At 44.0% G+C, this 15861-nt stretch overlaps 1 long non-coding RNA gene across 1 annotated transcript; it reads right to left on the minus strand.

Annotated features, from left to right (window-relative positions):
• Positions 1–954: 954 nt before the first annotated feature.
• LOC141916149 (uncharacterized) lies at positions 955–14061 on the minus strand. Its single transcript, XR_012621074.1, has 2 exons — positions 14014–14061; positions 955–1086 (listed from the first exon to the last, which is right to left on the minus strand). It is a non-coding gene; the product is annotated as an uncharacterized LOC141916149 (long non-coding RNA).
• Between the last annotated feature and the right edge of the window lie 1800 nt (positions 14062–15861).

Here is a 15861-nt window from a genome sequence, read left to right on the forward strand (position 1 = left end):
TTTCCGTGTAGACCCTTATTGACTGAAGGACTTTGATGTGTGCTCATGATCCACTCAAACTAGAGCTAAAATGAAGCCTATACCTATGTGGTAGGAGTTTATTTGTTTTGGAGATGTGCTTTCGTTGCCCTGGGATGGGTGGTTGTTTCACAAATGGACAGAGAGAAATATGAATGGATAGATGGAAGAATCGAGGCTGTGTCTTATTCCAGAAAGCGTACTATCTTGGAAGATCTCTACAGCAAAACAAGGAAGGACTTCTGACAGATCCTAAAGGTGTTTAGCCAACTGGTTCCTGCCATGATAGAAATTAGGTACCAAAATACTTGTGATCGTCTGGACCGAAATGATTTAACCGAACGTCACACAAGTAGGCTCGGGCTGGACGAAGTCCCTCAGGCAGCACACTGCCAGCTGGATCTATCTCCGTTTGTGTCTAGGCAGCTAAGTCAGCTAACAGTCAAAATTTCGTGTGGTTGGTGTCTCATTGAGCATACTGGGGGGAAGAAAAACTATGTTTTCACTCAGGTATGTGAGCTCGGATTGTACAATAGTAGAAAAAATATCCAAAAGATGAAGTACATACAGAAAACATAACACAACAGACAAATGGAAGTAACCGAGAGGCCTTTTCTTCAATGCAACCAAAACACCCGAGGTTCCAGGGCTTTGCATCTTCCAGATCATAAAAAGGGGGAGAGCAGCAGGCTTTCGCAGGTGACAAAGGTCTAAAAATGTGCCACTTTGCTTGTGATGGACAGCTGAGAAAAAAGGAGTACAGCTGAATTTTGATTTAAAAAAAAGTCCTTGAGGCAAAAAGAAAAAAAAAAAAAAGGAGAGGGGATTACTTGGCATACAGGGGTATGCAGGAAGCTCTGAAAGACCAGAATAATGCACCATCAAAACACAACCATTTTAAAAGAGTACCTTTTCTTCCCTGCTCAGGTTGTCGTCTTTTGTTCCGTCTCATTTCAGTGACCATCAATACATCTGTCTCTTCCCTTCTCAGCTGGATGTGGTTGACAGTAATCCAATTGGATATAAGCCCAGATGCATTTCTTTCTTTCTTCCTTCTTTGTAATCTGTCTAAAAAACAAAATCCACAAAAGACCAGCATTACTTACAATTCAAAGTCAACCACTATTTCAAACTAAGCCCCCACCCTAGCAGCAAGAAAAAAAATCACAGGAAATTTATTACTGAAATTAAGTTGATAAAAAGCATTTCCTTTCCCCTCAATGCCTGTGCTCTTTTAGCATAGCAGGGCAACCTGACTCTGATAATCTAATCCACTAAATATAATGCATAGAAGAGTTCTGAGCCATCTTTAACTAGCTAATTACCGTGAACCCTGCAGTAACAGGGCGGCCAACTTCACAATTTCACACACAGAATCACCCAGGATGGTTGAGGTGGGAAGGGCCCCACTGGAGATTGTCCAGTTCGACCCCTGGCTCAAAGCAGGGCCAGCTACAGCCAGGTGATCACGATCTTGTCCGATTGGGCTTTGAGGATCTCCACACAACCTCTTTGGGAAACCTCTTCAGAATTTGATCACCCGCACAGTAAAAAACCAGAAACCTCCTGTTGCCAGGAGTCACAAGCTTCCATTTGTCACCGTGACGGGAGTCCCCATTTCCCAACTGGCTAAGCACAGACTCTGCCCACATCGCCTTCGATACGGCTGGGGCTTCAGGCAAGTCTCGAAGTGCAAGGTCTCCAAGATCTGATCACTCTCTTTGCCTTCACCTCAGGTGCAGCACAGCCTGCTGATTTCCTCCTGCAGCTCCTTGACCCTCCGCTGCTGCACACCTCCTGTGGCACGGCGAGCATCTCTGCCCTGTCCCAGCCCCAGCGTGGGGCTCCAGGCACTCCCCATCTCCCCCCACAGCAGCTCAGTCTGTATCACGGTCTCTGACGATGAGGAAGAGCTGCTCCAGGCCATGCTGGGGTGTCACCGCCATCGCTGAGCACATGGATGCCGTCCTCAGCAGAGTTCCTGGTTTTCTTCTGTGCGCCCTTCTCCGTGAACCGCTGCGCAAAGCGCCGTGTCTTTTGGCTGCTTCAGCTGCACAAAGCGTGGCGTTTGCTGGCTGCCCTCGTGGAGCTGTGCTTTAGGAGCTCCCTCTGACCTGCTGAAAGGGTGCGTGACCCTCACCGTTGACCCTCAGTTTGATTAACTGCTTTCGCAAATCGCTCTTCCTGATACGATATTTCTTTGTTGGCGAGAGGAAACTTCAATGGTACAAGTCTAGAAAAGGACAAAGGACAAGCAAATGGACCAGAAATGGACCCCTGAGAGAAACTTTCTATGTTGCTGTACAATTGCAGCCCTGGTTGCAGACATTCTCAAGATGTACTGAACTATGTGGGGGCAAAGGCCACCATGCTATTCTTGATTGCCTCCTGAGATCTCCTAAAATTCAGTAGCTGCCTCACAAATTCAATACGGCCATGCTTTGGTGCCTAAGAAAGCATTGTTGAGGATCCCACCCCCTCTTTTTCTTTTGAGATAAATGCTAGCCTCTAAGACTTCAGTGAAAAGGCCGAAAACATAATTTAAGTTTACCTTAAAGTCTCAAAAACCAGGACAAGCCCAACGTTTCTCTCCCCCTGCTCCCTTCAGTTTTAGCACACCTGATTCCAGATTTGTGAGTATTCAGAACTGATAATGCTGTCAGATGCTTTTCAGCTCAGTGTAAGAGGGCTGACGCACTCCTACTAGATTTTAATAACAACGAGCCACATCTGCACCTGTGGGAACCCAGCAGGGGCCAAAGGCATACTCAGAGGCAAGACGACCAGCCAGGCAGCACCTTCCAGATTTATTTGAGCATCTGGAGGCACCACGGAGCGATCTGCTCATCCTGTGGAAGCACCTTGCTGCTGCAGACAGCTCCAGTCTACGGAGCCAACTTGTGAAACACCTGCAGAGCCACGGGGACCTGGTAAACACAGGATCCCTGCCTTCTGGAACTGCTTGCATTTTGTTTTCCTCAAGTTTATGTCAGCCAGCATGAATGTGAATGCAGGAAGAGAGAATTTAAAATCTCTGGCTCTGCCTTCTGTCAATTCAATCTACCCTGTTTCTGTATCTGTCTGCAGGACATTCCTCTGGCCTCACAAACACCAGTTAGCTGCACAAACTTCTTATACACACCTCCTCCTCTGGCATATGTATTACAAAACGCACTATTTTGTGCTCTTCAGAGCCAGCTAGCAGCTCTCCTTGTTACATAAGCTTGGGCAGAGAGACCGACATTTGTTGAATATATTCTTCTTCAGGAGCTTGAGTTGACTGAGGTTTCCAGTTCTTCCTGCTCTAATTCAGTCTCATTTGAATTTACCCTGAAACAAGGGAGGCTAGAAGGCTCTCAGCAGGAATATTTAAGATGACAAAATGGTCTTGGGTAAAAGAAAGAACTTGAGGAAAGCTTAGGAAACAGAAATTGAATCTCCATTTCTTCCACAGATACCCTCTCATGGCTTAAAAGAAATCACACAACTTTTCTAGACACTAGTGTGAGAGATGTGAGTAGTTATCCATCACCAGTTCATCAGTACTGCCTCCAACACAGGGTTTGGTCAGTGCTTGCTCTTGCTTAGGCCCTCAGGATATCACAGCTCTAACAGTAGTAACAGAGCCCATGGCTAACTGTGAACAAACCAGGAAATGCAACCTTTAGGATTTCATAACCTAAAGTTCTTCACAGTAATGCCAAAACCTGTAACCAGCAAGAAATGTCATTTCCCAATTTTCCAGTATCCTTTAGTAGCCACTGCTCCATGTGGACTGCAACTACCAGAAACACAATAAGTAAGTCCCCTCATTTTCCACCTTGACCTTTACCTGCCTCTTGACAACAGTTAGAAAAATATTTTAATCAGAGATGGTTAAAACCCAGCCTGATTATTTATGAAGCAGGTATTTCCCCCTCTCCTGTTGACTCCTTTGCTCCACTTAATCACCATGGCCATTAATTTTAAACAGCGCTAATTGCCACCTTTTGGCCTTTCAAAGCACATCTCACCCATCTGCACTAGCAAGACCTAAACACAGAAAAAAACAGGGTTTGAGTCTTGTCAAAGCCAGGGAGGATGACAAGGGAGAATGTGCTAAGATACACCCAAGCTGGTGAAGAGGAGGTGTAAAAGACACCATCTGGATATCCCACATCACAGGGTGGATTTGCTCAAAATTAGGATAGACAATGTTGAAGCGGTAATATTACGACCCTCCTTCAGGTCAGCCACAGTTACTTTCTGTTTAGTGCTTCAGTGAGCTATGAAAACGGCTATTTCAAGGCAAAATGTCCACCCAGCCCTGTATTAGCATGGCATGTTGGGACAGCAGCACAAAAACTGCACGTGAAGCAAAACGTACACTCTCCTCGCTGCCAGCGACAAGGTTTCCAGCACCGCGTTGCCCTCTCTGATTAGACATCCCACCTAATAAGCAGTCGCTTTGAAGCTCTTACAAAGACCCCCCCATGCATAAAAAAACCATTTGCTTTCACTATTCTGCTAATGTTCTGGAAATCTGTGTATTTCCAGGAGGCATCCTGAACCAAGAAAGTCCACCAGCTACTTCCCTTTGAAGACAGACACGCTAAAATAAAGACATCACACGAAGTTAGAGGCCAGGGCGGGGTAACAGGCTGGTGATGTCCCATCTCTGTTATTCTTATTCAGGATAATTGAGCCTGACATATTTCAAGACAAAAGCCCCTGCCCAAAGCCAGCTGGACTCTGGCTCATGCTAAATTAATAGAATTTAGGACAAAAAGGAATTATTAGCTCCCCTAATGTGACATGCTACGGAGTTGCTCAGTACTGAGGCCAAGCTAAATGAATCCATTCCCAGGCTCGGAAGTGAAACCAAAACTGCAACGGACTTTTAATGTTATCATCGTGTTTGTGTAAAGTCTCTTCTTTTCATCTTTGGTCATTTCTTTGTGCCAATTAGTTCCAAACGAGGGAAGAGGTGGAAACTGCAGCATCTTCTGACAAAATCTGTCTTCCGTTAAATTTACAGCTCAGTTTTATACACCTCAAAAATTCTCACACTTCAAATAAGCCAAGGACAAACTTGAATATCTGAAATGAACCTCCAAACCTTTTGAATTTTCCCCAGCATATGCAAGGAAGGCAGCTGCCAATCTCAGTATACATCTAGTTAGACTGCTATTCAGAAATATATAGTAACTATTTTATAACAGAGCCTTGCTATGATTCAATTTAAGCTTGAGTTTCCATATTTTATGACTAAATATTGGTTACACAAGAAGAATTTTGGCCCAGTTTTCCCAATGCTGATCACGGCATCTATTTGCTCCATTAACTAATGAACACTGATTTGTCTTTCATTTGCGCATCTCGTCTGTTTAAACTGCTGAACGCTAATTTGTAATACTTGCAGAAGCTGGAGTGCATTTGAAAAGTTCCTAATCCTGCTTCCACTTCCAGTGGCGGGATCAGTGAAGTTTTGCCATGGAAAAACCAACGCATGATGGTCTGGCCATTCATCTTTGGGATGAGGGATAAAACTCCACAGTCCAGACCATTTCTTGGTCTTAAGGCCTCCTGTGGCACACGGGCTCTCCAGGTGTACATCTAAAACGTTGTGCTAATCCCCAACACAAGTATGAATGCTGTTTTTTTCACAAAACAACTCCCCATGCCCCATGAGCAACTACAGTTCAGGGAAAGCTGCTTATTTGCTGCCTTAACCGGATGAGCACGGAGCTGAGGCTGCATTTCTCTCCACAGGTGGCTGCTCTGAACTAAAGCAGACCTGGGATCTCGTGAACACTTTCCTTTTCAAACACAAACACACTGGTTTATTGAACCACTACCAAACCGTATTTGCAAGCTGGAAACAGAACTGAAAAAGTAAAAATAAACCAAGTTCAGCTGGCTTAGGTATCACAGCTTTGTTGCAAAGCTTTTTCTAGTTAAATTCAAGCTCAGCTGAAGGAACGATGCAGCCTTTCTCCTTGTGTTTCTCTGCACAGGGCACCTCTACAAATAAACATTTAAGAAACACAATCTTTCTCCCTCTCTCTCGCTTCCCACCACTGTGATTTACAAGGTGAAATTAAAAATACACACATCCCAGTGCTTGGGGTTTTACATCTTGGGTCACTGATTTATAAAAGCTGCCAGTGAATTTTAAATGCTTCGTTTTGATTTAGAAATCATTGCTTGAAAGTTGCATTTATCTCGAATATTCAGCTGTACTGCACATCACTGAAAATCTGATTTATGGACTGCAAAATGTATGCAGATAGACTACAAAACATATTTATAGATCACTCTCCCTAATAATAATATATGCAGCTCACCCACCCAAAAGATATGCACATATTCATACATATGTGTAAATGCATATATGTGTATATATCTCAAATATTTATATTAAATCCTTCTCTCTCTAACCACATTTCTGATGGTAAGATCAGGCACCATGTCAATATATAATGAGAGGCTCTGTGATGCCTTCCTTCCACCCCCTCACCTTATCATTCCTGCTAACACGTATAAAATTCAGCTTTAAGCTCTATTTCCAGCTCCCCAGGTGCCTCTTTCTCCTGCTGCTGCTGTCAAAGGCAGAGGGGCTGGAGTCACAGGATTGCAAAAACAGTCCAAGTAATTGGATCCTTCATCCCATCCTTTTGGTGAGGGTGTGGGATTGCTTCTGCTGGCCTCTGTCCCCACCAAGCTCACCTCTCCCCGCTGGGCTAGAAAGAGACTAGAGATCAAACGGGACCATGGGGGCATTGCTTTCCTTAAAACTGAAAGGAAAAGACCTGCTTTTCCTTCTGGACTCATACAACGAACACTGGAAGAAAAGGAGGAAGGCCAGGAAAATGGAACAGAGGAGCACATTCCCCCACAGCTTCGTCTCTTTTCCCAATTCCATTTCTTTAAAAGCCACCAATTCCCGATCTTTCAAATACAAAGCACATTATCTGCTAATGACATCACACAATGCCTCATCACCCACTGATTTTTATTAAATAAGCCCAATGGTAGTAAGAAGTTGGGTCCTATTTTGTGAGATGCTCTAAAAAGCTCTGGCCATACGGCAGCCTTTTCCACCAAACGCTCTCAATCTGAACCACATCACCTTTTGCAGGCAGCAGAGCGTGGGGAGCAATGAGATGGTTAAAAAATGCATAAAGTAGATATACACACTATTTTAGTCAGTCCTTAGCACTAATCACAGGTTTCCCCACCCACTTACCTATTTTCAGCTTGAAGTGTATTACACTCTTCAGGGGGCAGAGGCTGGCATTGCCCTGAGACAGAGCCAGGGGCTCATTAAGCCTCCACAAATTCAACAACATAAATCCACGTACTCACACCTCTGTTCACACTTGCCCCTGCATCCTCCTGCCCGGTTGTCACAACGGAGACCAACTGCACAGAGCAGTTCGTTAGCAAAACCAGCATATCCCCAGTCCCTGGACAGGGCTCGCATCCCTTCTTGTGGCTGCCTACTGAGTTGTTCTGGGCAGTTGTGATTTCTCCACTCAGCAGCAGCTGAATTGATGTCCCTTGTCTCCCTCCTGGGGATGTTTTGAGGCTTAATTGATTCCTACTGTGGAGTGCTTTGAGATCACCAGACAAAAGGCAAAGAGAGCTGCGAAAATGGTGTTTTGAGCATCCTGACATTGTGCAAAGGACCAGAGCAAAAACAACCCAGGAAACCCTGTTTTGCAGTTCACCCCTACACTGGCTCCTCCACACAGGGGTTAACTTCACCCTGTGCTCATGATTAAAAAATAGCTAGCCTAGTCATTCGCAATTATTTATAGGCTGAAGAGGTGGCGTATATTGTGCTAGGAGCATTTTTCAAGCTGATTAAGTTTGCATTACAACTTCGCGTACAGTGAGGTCTGCTGACAGCTGGGTGTTCTTACAGGTTACACGTTGTACTCTATCAAATCACAGGCAGAACTGCACTCGACTTTCCTCTCCCCTTCCCCAAAGGCCACTGGGAACACCAGGTAGCTGGGGTGGGATAGGACAGAGAGGAAGATCTTCCTTAATCTATGTCATGTACGGGAACAGATCAGAAGTAGATCCACCGCGAATCTACCTTACCCATCCAGCCTCGTATTATTCAAGCTCCTCCCAGCTGCTAAAGGCTTTACCTTGATCTGCTAAGTGAAGGAGGAGGTTTCATTGTCCTTACTCCAGAGGTGTCACAGGGAAGCACAGCTTTGTACCCACAGTTAAGTTCCTAAATAGTACAGGGGCTGTGATTTTAAGGATGAGTCAGCATGGCACAATGTGGTCTGAGCCCTACAAAGGGAGGAATTGGTAGGACTGAAATTTGATTCATCCTTTCTAGAAACTAAAGTGATGGGGCTTATCCATGGATAAGATGTGGCAGTTCTCAACGCAGTCTTTAACAGAGGTCTTACAGTTTACTCCACACCTGAAAGCGGACAATGTTTAAGAAGTCGGGCACCTTGGGAAAGCCTTTGAAAACCTGATGCCAAACCTCTCTCAGTCCAAACCCAGGAGCTTGCACGGACCACACCACAATCCTGTCCTACCGATCTCTATCTTCTGTATGCTTTTCCATCAGAGTTATGCAAAACAGATGGAGGACACTGCAAATTCGCACTGGTGTCAACGACTAAAGAGACTGCAGGGCTAACAGAGCACTGGAAGTAGTATCTCTCCCTCTTCGTAGAGTCCCTTTAGTGATAAAAGCTGTCCCAGAGGAGAAAACGCACAAATGGAGGAAAGGAAGGTGAAAACAGACATTTGGGACATCTATTTGCTCAACTTTCTGTACAACAAATGTCCTATGTATAGTATGTTTAGAGAGCATTAATAGGTATTTATTCAGCCAGAAGGCAGGTTTATGAAGATACTCTATAAAATACAACATTGAGCACAGATAAATAACAATAATAAAAATATAATATAGGTGAATCCATTATCTGACTTAAATCAGCGTAATTAAAAGCTACATATTTCAGCTGCCAAAAGTGGCAATTCAAGTCATACTGCAACTTTATGGACACGTTTCCATTAAGACCATCAGTTATGAGTAATATAATTTCCTCTTCACCGAGCATTGCTTACCTAATTTCACCTTTTCCTTAATAATACACATTACTTAATTCTCCAAACAGCTGTGTAATTTAACTAGGCGTGGTAAAAATCCACCGATTAGCCCGCCTGCAATTCTGAACATGCAAAGCAATATACAGACTATGATTCTTCAAAGAAAGGTTTCAAATTTAGGACAGCAATGGGATTTGGGGCAATGGTCTAAAAGGTGCAATTACGATAATATGCCAGGAAGGCAAAAGATTAAGCTTTTTATTATTCTGTAACATTTTTTTATATTTTATTGCCAATAATTACATAGGTTTCTTTCCTACTTTCATTGCCTCAACATCTCCCAGGTTAATTATGTTGTCAAGATCATGTCAAAAAGCCACCACTAAAATTATGATTCTCATTACATGATGATCTAATCAATTTTGTGTGGTAATTTTGGTCCAACCTATTCTACCAACATACACATCCTGTACATGGAAAAATCTATTTCTCCGTCACACTATATTATACTGTTGTTCTTGTGCCACTACAGTTAAGAGCCTGTCAGCAGTTCTGCTACAACCTCTTATATCCAAGGTTTATAATACAGACATTAAAAAATATAATCATTTCTGGCTGACATTTGACAGGCATTTTCATTATGGAGGCCAATTATATTTATTTGGAATTTTGGTTCCACTTGAATAGAGAGGCTCAAGCGTTACCTGTTATCCAAAGAGCTGTTAAAACTAGGGATTGAGCCAGGAACCAGAACCACAAATCTAAACCACTCTTGAAAAAGAAAAATATGCCTTGCTTGATAGTTAGCTCTGCAGATTAGGGCAACACTCCCTCTACTCCATCACTTAACTAAAGGCTTTGCTTTACCAGCATCACAGCGCTGAACGACAGGGCATTAACCAAACACACAATTATTGGAGGATCTTCTTTTGCCAAGAAAGGTTGGACCAGATGGTCCTTGAGGTCCCTTCCTGGGGTTCTATGATTTGCATCCTCAAAATTATAGAAGATAAGACACAAACAAAAGCCCCTGAAAACATCCCAAACAAGTGGTTAAAATGACCATGTTCTATGTGAAGCTCTCAGTCTTATTGTTGATAAAGATCAACAGCTGTTTAAACCTGTTAATCAGCTGTTTAAAGCTGTTCAAAATGCAGGATATTATATAAATGGGGAATTACCAATTCATAAGCCTTGTTCTGGGTCAGTAAACACTTCTGATGTTCAGCCATAGGCGAAAACATGAAATAAAAGGTCAGAAGCAAGTGGGAGAACCTAGCAATGGCCAGCTCTAAAAAGAAAAGGCAGAAGGAACTTTTCATACTTTCTCACTGCTGTGGTTAACTAGATACATTTCAGTCTTGCTTGCATGCCCACATCTTATGTTTGCTTCCTACAAACATTTCAGTGGTTGGCTTTTCACTGCCAAAAATGTCTCGGGGAGGGGAATTTTAAAATGGCATATGTGAATATGCATAGCAGCAATGTTTTAAAACATACCCGCGCTGAAGTTTTTGCTCCAGAACAGCTTGCATGATCAGTAGTCAAAAATAATGCTGAGTGGTTTACCAGGTTTATCACAGAATGAATGACAGAGCTTGTGTCACAGACTTGCAGCTCCTAGAGTGAAGAAGAAAGATGGAAGTAACTAATCCACTGGAGAAAACTGAAATGTGCTCGTGAAATGTAGATGCTCCTAGCAGTAGCGAGGCTGAATTACATTCCTATCCAAAGGCCAAAAGCATTACTCCAGCCCAAGATCCAAGCAGTGCAGAGAGCTCAGCACATTGCACAGAGAATATGTTCCACTTCAACTGCATTATTCAGCACAAAAATATTTTCCAAGATGTAATTACCTTGGCACACTTTGTTCAAAGAGGGATACAGGTGGAGAATGTATTAAAATCCTAATCTCTTTGATCACAATGTGCTAGTCTCTTGCAATCCCTAAACAGCATACATAACAATTTAAAACACATGTGATTTCAAAGTAGAATTCAATATATATACAAATAAGAAATCAGGCAGCACCATTAAAAAAGATGGGTCAGATCTGCTCAGAGCAGCCTAGCTGAAATGAATTCAGCAGCAGTATCAAAGCACATATTAGCTAAGGATCAGGCACAAGTAGTAGTGAGCTCTACTGCTGGCAAAATACAGATTTTAAAGGGGCTTTGCATCGAATAACACATCTGAACTCATATAAAACCAAAAGCATTCCCTCCTTGTACCACTCGGAATCATGAAAAAGCAAGTTTATTCAATACCTGCTCTGAATTAGGACAAGAGGTAGGACAAGAGGGAATGGCCTCAAGTTGCACCAGGGAAGGTTTAGACTAGATATTAGGAAGGATTTCTTTGCAGAAGGGGCTGTTGGGCGTTGGAATGGGCTGCCCAGGGCAGGGGGGGAGTCCCCATCCCTGGAGGTGTTTAAGAGTAGAGTCGACATAGCGCTGCGGGATCTGGTGGAGTTGGGAACGGTCAGTTCTAGGTTAATAGTTGGACTGGATGATCTTCAGGGTCCTTTCCAACCGAGATGATTCTGTGATTCTGTGAATTCTTCCAAACTGCATATACATTTATGTCATAAAATAGGAAAAATTGGTCGTTGGAAAGACTTAAAAATGATTTCCCTTTCATTTTAAAGTCGTGCATATGCTGTGGGCTAAGGGCAGGAGAGGGATACACGAGGACCCTCCAGATGCACCCAGAGCAGCAGAGGCTCATCTGAAGAACGCTCCTTCGCCCGCCCTCTCACTACGGACAAGCTCACACGCTCCCAAAGTGACTTGCCTAAAAGCCAGAGCTAAACCCCAGCCCTACAAAAGGCTGAAACGTAGGGTCTTCAGTGGGTCAGCAGCAGGCATGGATTTATGGTGGGGAGTAGAAAGTCAGAGAAGTTAAAGGACCAGCAGTTCCTCCCTCAGCACCACCAAATACATTCAGCGGAGCAGCAGCAGCAGTCACGTGGCAAGGCAGCCCTGTCCCTCTTCCTCCCATCCCACCCCAACCAGGGTTCACCTGCCTCTGGGCTTCATTCGTGAATGGTGACAGAGCTCTACTTCCCTTGCCCAGGACAACTACTGCCCCTTGCCCTAACATCTTGTCCCCTCTGTAGGTACTTACGTTGTCTTAGATTCTCTTTGAAGAGCTTGGGCTGACCACCAAACAGACCACCTCCCGACCTCTTAAAAGCAAGAAACCAAACTTAACCTCTGCTGAGGTTTGACACACATGATAAATGTGCTTCATACAAACCAGCGACTGATATTTTTTTGCTGCTTAGCCAACGCTGCTGTAATTTTTCAACTGATAGTCAATCATCAGTGAAGTGTAAATAGGTTGCTATGTGGATTGGCTAAGCTACCTATTAATCAACCAGATTAAAAAGATGATGGCAAATCTCCAATAATTATGCAGCATAATTAAAAGGCTGGGAAGCCTGATTTAGGGCTTATTAGCCCTCTAAGTCCTTCATTAGCCATATTAGTTTCCTGCATCACATCCCAAAGGGAAAATATTACTGTTGCACCATGAGTCACAAATATCTGACCAGTACATTCAAATATTACACTCACTCCTGAATTTTCTGAACTTTGGAATGTCAGTGTATAAATCCAAGTGTTTTTGCCCTACGCTCTTTAAGTGGAGACAAGACACACACGTTTTATGTATGGCAAACACCCTTTTTCATAGGGTAAACCAAAAAAGAAATCCATGACGAACAAACCATTTTACCCTAATGGATATACCTCTGTACCTCTGTCCGCCCGATCTTTAAAATGAGTGAAAGATATTGATCTTGCGTAATGAACCATTCTGATAGGTATCTGTTCTTTTTCATCGTATGCATGTTTATAATTTCCAGGTATATTTATTCTTGGACCGTGGGAAAGAAAAAAGTGGGCAAATCCGTGACTCCTCCTTCAGAAAGGTGACCAAAAACCCAAGCCAGGTACCATTACGTAGCCTTGCCTTGCCGTGTTTGTCCCTCTTTAATTAGTATTGGACAATCTCTTCAAATTTGCCACCAAAGCTCAAGATGATGCAGGTAAACGTAGAGATGACAAGGGCAGAGTTTGCACAAGCTGTCCTATAAACCAATCCACCTCCCTACGTGCAAGATCTACGAAAGAAAAGATAATTCTCCCCCAAACTTAAATGCTAAACAAATTGGTCCAGCGTACTGAGGCCATGACAATGCTGAAGACATGGAAGTGATGTCAGGAATCTCTAGAGATCTCAAGTTGCTCTGTAGATGGGGGGAGTGTTTACCTGGGATCAGACAAGACACTTTCACACAGAGATCACCTAGCTGAGTTGAGCTTCTGCTCAGCAGCATGGGATTGTCCCCTCCCAGCATTTATGAGGCAGGGCTGTAAATTGTAGGACACAAATGCCAAACCAGAGAAGCTATTATTGCACAGACAGCATCTGGCACCTTTTGATGGGCTGCATAAGCAGATGTCGTTGCACAAATGCCAGCACTTCTCAAGTGGTTCACCCAGTGTGATATCAGCTGGCCACCTTCCCATCGCGCTGCCAGCTGCCAACGATTCTCCCATGCAACCTTCTCACCTTTGAGCAAGAATTGACATACAGCTCTGTAAAGCTAAGGAAGACATGTCATATTTTTCTTCAATAAAAAGAGATGTCTTCTGGGCTAATAGGTACTGTGCTGGAGACCAACATCTCCCAGTGTCACCTTCTCATTTTCTCTGCTGTCTCCCACATTGGACTGGAATCCCACCCCTCACCTATGATGGGAGGACAACCAGACACTCAACAAGTCCCCCACAGGAACTTCTCATGCTGTAATTTTGGCTACCCGTTCCCAGACTACTGTCACACTGATTGATCAAGCACTGTAGATCAATACATAAGAGTTCCTACCTAAACACAGGCACAAACAGGTTCTATACTTACCTTAGTTACTCTCTTCCAAGTAGAAAACCCATCACTCCACAACTCTGCTGCTTCTTTCATCTCTAGACCTGCATCTCATCTTTAGACTGCAGGTTGTCTCGGACAGGTATTGGCATGGTCCCTATTAGCATGGTTCTGCTCTTTAGTTCTTAATGAACTTTATTGTTATAATCTTGATCTTGCTTGCATTTGGTGAGGAAAAAGCTCATTTACATGATCAGATAAAGACATGCTTTCCTGACAGAACCAGTCAAAACAGGAGCTGCCATTCTGCTGAGAATAATCGTGCAAGTCCACCCCTGCCATCTAAATCAGGGCAGGATCTACCCCACCCACCACCACAACACCTAGGCTGCCATACTCTTATGAAATAGCTGCCTGTCCTCCAACACACCTGTAAAACAAGAAGCTCCTCCTGTCTTCCTCCTTAACGGAGCTTTCCAAGCCTGATGAATTATTATTTTGGCTGGGCCAGCAACAAGCTAATCAGAGCTGCTTGTTTCTAAAAGCCTCTAAAGCAAAATCCAGATTGCTGCTTGTCTCTGTGGTGCTGAGGCACCACTCTTCCTAGCACTAAGGATGATGCTTTTCTACAAAACAACATCCCTGCTGTAAAACGTGAAGGGATCCGTTAATTAAGTCAGATTGCCAGTGGCTCCTGGTGGGGAGGCAGCTGCACTGCATGTTCCAGTGTTTTAAAAGTGTCCTGGTGTTCAAGAACACTGTCATTATTTTCTGCAGAGCATCCTCCCAAACACCGTTAAACACACTGAAGCAACACATTTGCTCGTACATCACGTTGCAGGTGATCAGGTTGCACTGGAAGACTATGACTGCATATCGCATCTGCTTTGCACGCATCCTCCCCCTCCACTCTTCCGAGTGGGAAGAAATGGTCCTGGTTTTAAAGAGCTTACAGCCTAAATGCATGAAAAGAGGAGATAACAGCTAAAACCAATCAACAGATAGTTGGGGTGAGAAGAACAAGGTAACAACAGACAATTATTTTCAGTGTTTCGAGCAGACACAGCCAGCCAACTGCTCTGTCGTCACTCGCGGTTGGATTCTCACTACAGCTTCATCCCCTTTACTGATGCATGAAAAGGTCAACCCAAAAAAAGGCCCTAAAGCCACCGCTTCCAGCTGTAGAAGAACTGTTGCCACTGTCATCGTGGAAAATAACCATAGACTGTGTGAAGAAAAAGATTTCACAATTCTGGCCAGGCTTTAGGGCTTTGTGGGGAGGGTCAGGGACTGCAATACCACACTGATTCTAAACAAAGCCCAAAGGGGTCTAATTTTGCTACTCATCCTCTGGCTGAGCAAGCATAGCTATGCTGCACCTAGAGCATGCTGGCACCTCCCCTAGGCTTGTTCAAAGCGAGGCAACAAGGAGCTAAGAGCTCTGATAATGACCTTGACTGTTGTTTGAGTTCTGCTGCTGTTACTGATATCCCGGTTTGGTAGATCAAGGCTGGCTTGGGCAGGTCTACGCAAGCTAAGCTCATAGCTGCGAGTGCAGATCTGAGCTAAGGCTTCTCGAAGCACTTGACAACAGTGTGGTGCAAAGTTGGGCCAAAGTCTTCCTCACCCACCTTGGGGTGACAGATGTGAGAACAATGAACCAGGCACCGTCCCAGAGCTGTCGAGAGAGAACAGAAGGAAGAAGGTGGAGTGGATTTTGAGGTTGCTGCAAGGGGTCTTTGCAGAGAGGACAAAAGGATTTAGGGAGAAATTGGGCTGCTGAGAAAGGCTGGCATGTGGGTTGGGAAGGGCATGGATGGATGACTAGGCAGAGCATGAGAGATGACAGCACAACCAGGACCAAGCTGTGAAGACCTTTTAAAA

The sequence above is a fragment of the Strix aluco genome, chromosome 28, assembly GCF_031877795.1.
Source record: "Strix aluco isolate bStrAlu1 chromosome 28, bStrAlu1.hap1, whole genome shotgun sequence".
NCBI classification, from domain to species: domain Eukaryota; kingdom Metazoa; phylum Chordata; class Aves; order Strigiformes; family Strigidae; genus Strix; species Strix aluco.